The sequence below is a fragment of the Python bivittatus genome, unplaced genomic scaffold, assembly GCF_059951505.1.
Source record: "Python bivittatus isolate LINGU-HERP-01145 unplaced genomic scaffold, Pbiv_v1 ctg000200_np1212, whole genome shotgun sequence".
NCBI lineage: Eukaryota > Metazoa > Chordata > Lepidosauria > Squamata > Pythonidae > Python > Python bivittatus.
The window spans coordinates 21,434,239-21,440,925 of record NW_028277040.1 but is presented as its reverse complement, the minus strand read 5'-3'; the positions used below and the strand labels follow the sequence as shown (position 1 = coordinate 21,440,925).

Here is a 6,687-nt window from a genome sequence, read left to right as displayed (position 1 = left end):
TCTGTCAGCTCATATTGTAGCTTTCCAAAGTTGGGATTTTCTGACTTGAAAGCATCAGCCATAGAGGAAACTCTGAAGGGTAATACAGTAGTGGATTTTCCCTCCAAGGTTGGAGGCCATTCTGTGATCTCAGGAGGTTGTAGCATGGAGACATTTTTGTTTCAAATAATCCTTTGTGGTAGTTTATGTAGATGTTTGTTTGTTTGTTTATCAGATTTATATATGCCACCCATCTCACTGTACATGTGACTCTAGGTGCATTAGATGTAAAAAACTATAAAATCTTAGAAAAAATATACAGATTAAAAACTATAAAAGATTAAAATTAAGCTAAAAAGTTAAAACTACAATGCAAACTCAAAAGATGGAGAGAGCATCCTCAGGCTACCAAACCACCCCAGCGCTTCTCAGACCTTTATTACTTTATTCCTTTCAATGTTCCCACATTTTTTCTGCTCTCCTACTTCTCTCACCATCATAAATTATTTCAGTGTGAAGTAATGTCTGCCTTTTTTATATGCAGATCTTGAAGAAATGTCTTTAGAAAGTGAGGCTGAAGGAACACTGTCCATTTAGAGTGCTGCCAAATATGTCAGATAAATACCACATCGTGCAATATGCATTTCATTGACCAAATTGGTTAAGGAAGACGGGAATGTGGGGACCGATCCTTGTTGTTAAAATAAATAACTACTATTACAATGTTCAGAAATGGTTTCAAAGGTTACTTCATTACAATATCAAAGTACATTTACTTAATGAGAATTATTTAAATGTTTGTCTTAAAATGAATTTAGAAATAAGATCACATGATCCATTTGTTCAACTGAAAGAATCACAATTCAGATAATAGAAATATGTTTCACAGTAAGGTCAACAAGTAATAGAAGCTAATCAAAACTGATTCAGTGTGCAGCTTAGATTAAAGAGTTTGCAAATGAAAAGGGAGACAGCTGAATACTTGGCAGTGGTGCAGAGTAACAATTTAGTTGCATCAAATGAAAAACACCATCCATCCTTTTAAAAATTCAGACAGAAGAATAAGTACAGTAATGGAAATCAAGATGATCCAAATGGACATTTTATTCAAAAAAGGATAAAAAGCATATGAGTAATTGCCTATGTTAAAATGATATTTTCAACAACACATTCAGTTGAATTGATAACTTGCATAATATAAATATTGAAACATTAATTAATAGATTTCTTTTTTTCATTGAAATTTTGTACTTGTGTAGTTTGCATAATTATAATATGTATGAATTATCCAACAACAAAATAATGTCCAGCTGAAAGCAGTTCCTGGAAACTGAGTTAAAGAGAGTAAGAGGAAACTTGGGCTGTATCTAGTTGTCCCCGTACCATCAACAAAGCATAAAACACGTAATTTTTCCTCCTGTCCTCAAAACCTGCAAAAGTTGAGGAGGACATAGAAAAGGAGATACCTCCTCCCACTGGAAACACATTCAAAACTTCTGAAGCCCTTCCTGTGCAGTGGCAGGGCAGGGTGTGAAGGTCCTTTTTTCTATGGCAGAGACAGGGAGAGATACCCACCATAGGATTCCCTGTCTCTGCCATAGAAAAAAGGACCTTCCCACTACATGTTGAAATTCAAAATAAATACTCTTTGAGGTGTAGCAGCCTCAAAGAATTTTTTTTCAACCTCTGCTTATAATGACCATTAATATTAGAGAGATTGAAGAAAGCAGCTACTATTATAGCTAGTAGGAATTGTATTGCATTTTTCTCTTAACAAATTATTCCCAACTTTTGAAGAGTGTTCTATCAATATAATCCCAATCATTTTAAGGCAAAGATGGGCAAAATTTTCATGCCCAGAGGTCCTAGACATAAATATAGATGCATAGATATCCCTCTCTCCCAGTGAGGCTTTCCTCCTCTAAAAGACCTAACTCAGCATTTTGAAGTAGAGTTGCTGGTGGAGAAATAACATTTCTTTCATCCCATTCACAGAAAAGTTACTGTGAAATATCATTTGCAATATTTGTAGACTGCACCAATGAAGAAGTCTGGCTATGGAAAACTTTCTGAGTAGGCTGGATGGCAGGGAAGGAGAAACCATTAACTTTCATTCAGCAATCCTGTTGAATATCGTTGCTTCCTTTTTACAGACTTCATTCTAGGATGTGCAGAATGTCATGTGCAGAAACTGTTCCATGCATGGAACAGCTAATTGTGGAGTGGTTTATGTTTGCACTGAAATGTGTATTTGGTTTTGGCATGTAAGAAAACATATATTCTGGACAGAAGTGTTTTGAGCGGGGTGGGGGAGAGCACGAACAAGCCAAGGATATTGGTGGCCCACTATCAAACTCACCCATTCCCCTTCTGATTTTATGAAGGCCCTTCTTTCCCTGCTTCCCCTTAGCCACCACCAATGTCTTTGGCACTGGAAGGCACTGAGATGGCTGGCACATAAGCCATGCCAAGAGAAGAGGAGAGAGGCATGCCAGCTAGACCTCCAGATGTTTTTTGTTTTCACTGAGACCCAGAACAACTGAAATGCTCCAGGATTCAGTTCTGCCAAACTGCAGCCTTCCTGGAATAGCTCAGCAAAGCTTCTGAAACGTGATGTTTCCAGTTTGAAACAGAAACACTTAATGTTTTCTGCATATCCCTACCTCATTCTCCTTCCCAGAAATCTGGCTAGTGTTTTCTGGTTCTCTCCCCCAACTGAGCCAATGACTGTTGATGTTGGGAAAAAATAGATGGAGTACCTGGGAGGTCCCCAGGAAGCAATAAGAGTGTCCAGGGGCCTCATGTGTGCCACACCCGTGTTTTAAAGAGCAAAATGGAGGGAAAATCACACTATTCTGCCCATATTTCTACCTTTTTGCACAATGTGACTACAAGCTAGATGTTTGTATTGAGGAAACAATTGCTGGTGCAGTTCACAGAATTTTACAGGAGTCCAGATGCTACTTTCTTCTTTTTATTAGCCAGGTTTTCCCAGAATTTCTTCCATCTTAACTACAGAAAATCCATTGGAATAGCTGCATAACATCTTTTGAATGAGTCCCCCCGATGACTTGTTAGATATTCAGAGTATTCTGTGTTGATGGAATTGTTTGATATGTTCATGTTGTCTGTCTTTGTACCTGAATAAAAATGATTATGATTATGATTAATTGCTTTATTCTTCTCTCAGCCAAGTTATTCACCTTTTATCAATTAGTCTTTCTAGTTTAGTCTGCTGTCCCTTCAGTAATTCATGTTCAAAATGAGTGGGCAATATGCACCCCATGGTCAAATTTCAAATCTATACAAGGTGTCAGTTCAGACCTGAGCTGCCTGTTGCTTGGGAAGCAGAAGTGTCAAAGACAAAGGGAAATATCAAAAGAGCTGTCCCACTAACCATTATTTGCTTTACCCTGGTTGTCACATATGTGAGGGAATGTGACTGTTGGAAGGAAAACAAAAAAGATTGTACAGTCCTTTCTCCTCAGTAACTGTTGGCTCCTTCTTCCTAGTGATCAACTAAGCTGCTGCTCCAACATTCACCAATACCATTCCCACTTTGAATAGCCACAACAATCAAAGTGTTCTGAGTACATCAGTGAGGAAAAGTTGATTAATTTCTCTATTACAACCCAGTTCCTCATTTCTTTTGCTCTTGTTTCTGGAAAGATTATTTTAAAAATGATGGGCACACTCCAGTCAATCCTTCAGGGCCACGGACTGAAATCCATGTCTACCTCTGATTTATTGTAGAGTTCAGAAAGGAGAAAATAGATTAGCAACTTAGGGCTGACGATGCTACTTTAAGGGACAGAAACAACTTTGGTTCCAGCAGGGAGGATGAAAGAAGTGAGCTACAGAATAAAAGTTAAAGCTAACCTCAGTATGAAATTAGCAAGGGGCTATGATTGGCATGGGGCAAAGTTAGATTTTTAATGCTTTGGGAAAGTCTTTAAAGAAAACAAGACACACTATGCTTTCTTCTCTGCCACAATCCTGACCAAAGTCTGCTTTGTAGCAACAGTGAGCTACAACTGACCCCTTCTGTGCTAACTGAAGTGCATAGGCACAAAATGAGCTTTTTTCAGGACTCTGGCTAGGAAGAGCACGTAGTGTGCACTGCAGAGAAAACAAGCTGTTTGAAGTCATGATCCTGAATGTGAAGGTATCCTTCCAGCTCTGGGGCATGGTCCTTTTATAGTGTGAGTACATGCTAGATGGATAATCAGTGGCTGCTAGTTACAGGGGTTGGAACACACATTGCCAGGACTGGAGGCAGAGTCTTGATACCAGTTGCCTGGGAAATGAGTGGGAGGATGCTGTTGTACTCACATCGTGCTCATGGATGTCCCATTGGGATTTGGTTGACCGTTGTGGGAGCAGAATACAGGACTAAACCTTTGAGCCAACAAACCGTATGTTCTTCATTTGCTAGCCTATTACATCTAATTATGGGGATAAATTATCACTGCAGTTAAAAGATACCTTGAGAAAAATTATTTAATGAGGGAAACATTTGAGATATTTCTAAGAGTCAAATTAAAATTGTATACTTGGCAGACTTCCTAAAATGGAGGGGCAGTGACTGAACTCACAACTGGATTATCAACATAAAACAGCGTGATACTTACCAGTGCTGAAGTCACAGATTGACTTCATTATGTTGATAAAATACGTGGAACTCTCCAACTACTATTTTTCCAAATTTCCATTTTTTTTTATCCCATCTTTATTATTTTTGTGAGTAACTCAAGGCGGTGAACATACCTAATACTCCTTCTTCCTCCTATTTTCCCCACAACAACAACCCTGTGAGGTGAGTTGGGCTGAAACAGAGGGACTGGCCCAAAGTCACCTGGTTTCTGGGCCAAACTAATCTTTATCTTACTTGAATGAATACAATTAACACATTTTATTTGTGCGTGTGTGTAGACATACACTCATAACATACCTGCACACCTTATTTGGTCCCCATCCCTAAACTTACCCTTAATTGGTTCGGAGGATGCATATCTCCTTCCAGTACTGGTTAATGCCATGAGACCGGAAATCCCACAGCAGAAAGTTCACTTGCTGGCACCCTTCTGTGCTGGAAAAGGGCTGGTAGGAAGCAGGGTTCCTTTGGAGAACCCTTACCATGACCTCCCGGCTAGAGTAGAGGGTGACCTTGAAGGAGAGAGGGAAGATCAGTTGCCAAGGCAACGAGTAGATAAACGTTGCGGAGGCCCAGACGAGGAGGGAGGAAACATCTCAGGCACCCCCTAGTTCATGATCCGAGGAAGGGAAGGAGGGAAGCTCATTCAGACTTGCAACATTCTGTTACTAAAGCCAATCTTAATAGAAGTAGTTTTAGGCCTACATGGTATCTGTTTCTTGGTCCGGCCTACCTTGGAGGGTTGACATCCAGCTCAACAAAATGGTGGCAGCAATGAGAAATAAAAATGATACTCAAAGCGATCCCAGGCCTGACACTTTCAGGCAAGGATGTGACTAAGGATATACAAACATGCTTTTCCACATTATCAGCCCTTAGTAAAACCATGATACTAGCTGTCTGGCAGTAACTGGGCAGCTCTTCTGAAATCTGTCTGGCAAAACCAACAATGAAAAAAAGGGGCTAGAAAATTCTGCCAGTCACTCTTATGTTCCAGTCTAGCAGAAAAGTCATTAAGCAAACCGCAGACTCTACTCCAGATACCATTTCTACCAGGAAGTTTAATTTGGTACTCTCCTTAATTGCCCAGTCCCTGGTCTTTCTCTTCTTTGCTGTTTCCATTCTTCCTATACCCACTCTCAGGCAGTGGCTGGGCTACGATGGTATCTTTTCTAAATACCACTGGCCAACACTGCACGGGGCTCGGTGGCTGCTGTCTCTTGGGTTTGTTCTCTCGCTGCCCTTAAGCTCATCAAATTACCAATCAATCATATGTGAGCTAAGGTAGGAAATAGTTGCTAGTCATTTTTTTGTGAGATACTTGACTGCAGTTGGAATTTCTGCATTGCACTTTACCCCACTGTGGTAATATTGGCTATGCAGATAATTATAGGAGGAGGTAGGAGAGCTGGCAACCACCCTGCTGCAGATTTATTGCAGATGCCTACGCCCCAACAACGGGGGAATTGCTAGGAAGTTCACACACATTCTAGCCTGCAGCTGAAAGGAGAGGCTCCATTCCAGCTTGACGAAAGCCCGGGAGAAACCCTGTAGTACTGAAACTCAGGCAAGGCGTGTTCCAAGCAATATGCTGAGCGTCTGTAAGTTGCCCTGATGATGGCTATGAATGCTTCCATTCCTCTGTTAACCCTTGCAAAATTGCAGGCATTGCTTAAGAGCAAGAGCTATAAAACTACTTACCAAGTAAGATCTCGGCTACTTCCTATTTAAGCAAAGACTTTTATACTGCGTGTCTTTTGAATATCAAAGTACAGACTAAATCTTCAGACGTTGGTATGATTGCTAATTCCAGTGGTCAGAGTCTATCATATCTTGCTGCTGCTGCTGCTGCTGCTGCTGCTGCTGCTGCTGCTGCTGCTTCTGCCAAATCAAAGCACTTCAGAAAAGTCCTCTGCTTAGGATGATCATTGACCAGATCCTGTCTGACTACTCATTGGGCTCAAGAATCTCCTTATCCTTCCTATTTGACAATTTAATAATCAGCTTCCCAAATCCTGAGGTGAGGACTTCATTTTGTTCCCTCTTGCCAAATT

At 40.4% G+C, this 6,687-nt stretch overlaps 1 long non-coding RNA gene across 1 annotated transcript; it reads right to left on the bottom strand.

Annotated features, from left to right (window-relative positions):
* Positions 1 to 2,893: 2,893 nt before the first annotated feature.
* On the bottom strand, positions 2,894 to 6,418 carry LOC107326193 (uncharacterized). Its single transcript, XR_001559932.3, has 3 exons — positions 6,335 to 6,418; positions 4,967 to 5,145; positions 2,894 to 3,119 (listed from the first exon to the last, which is right to left on the bottom strand). It is a non-coding gene; the product is annotated as an uncharacterized LOC107326193 (long non-coding RNA).
* Positions 6,419 to 6,687: the final 269 nt, after the last annotated feature.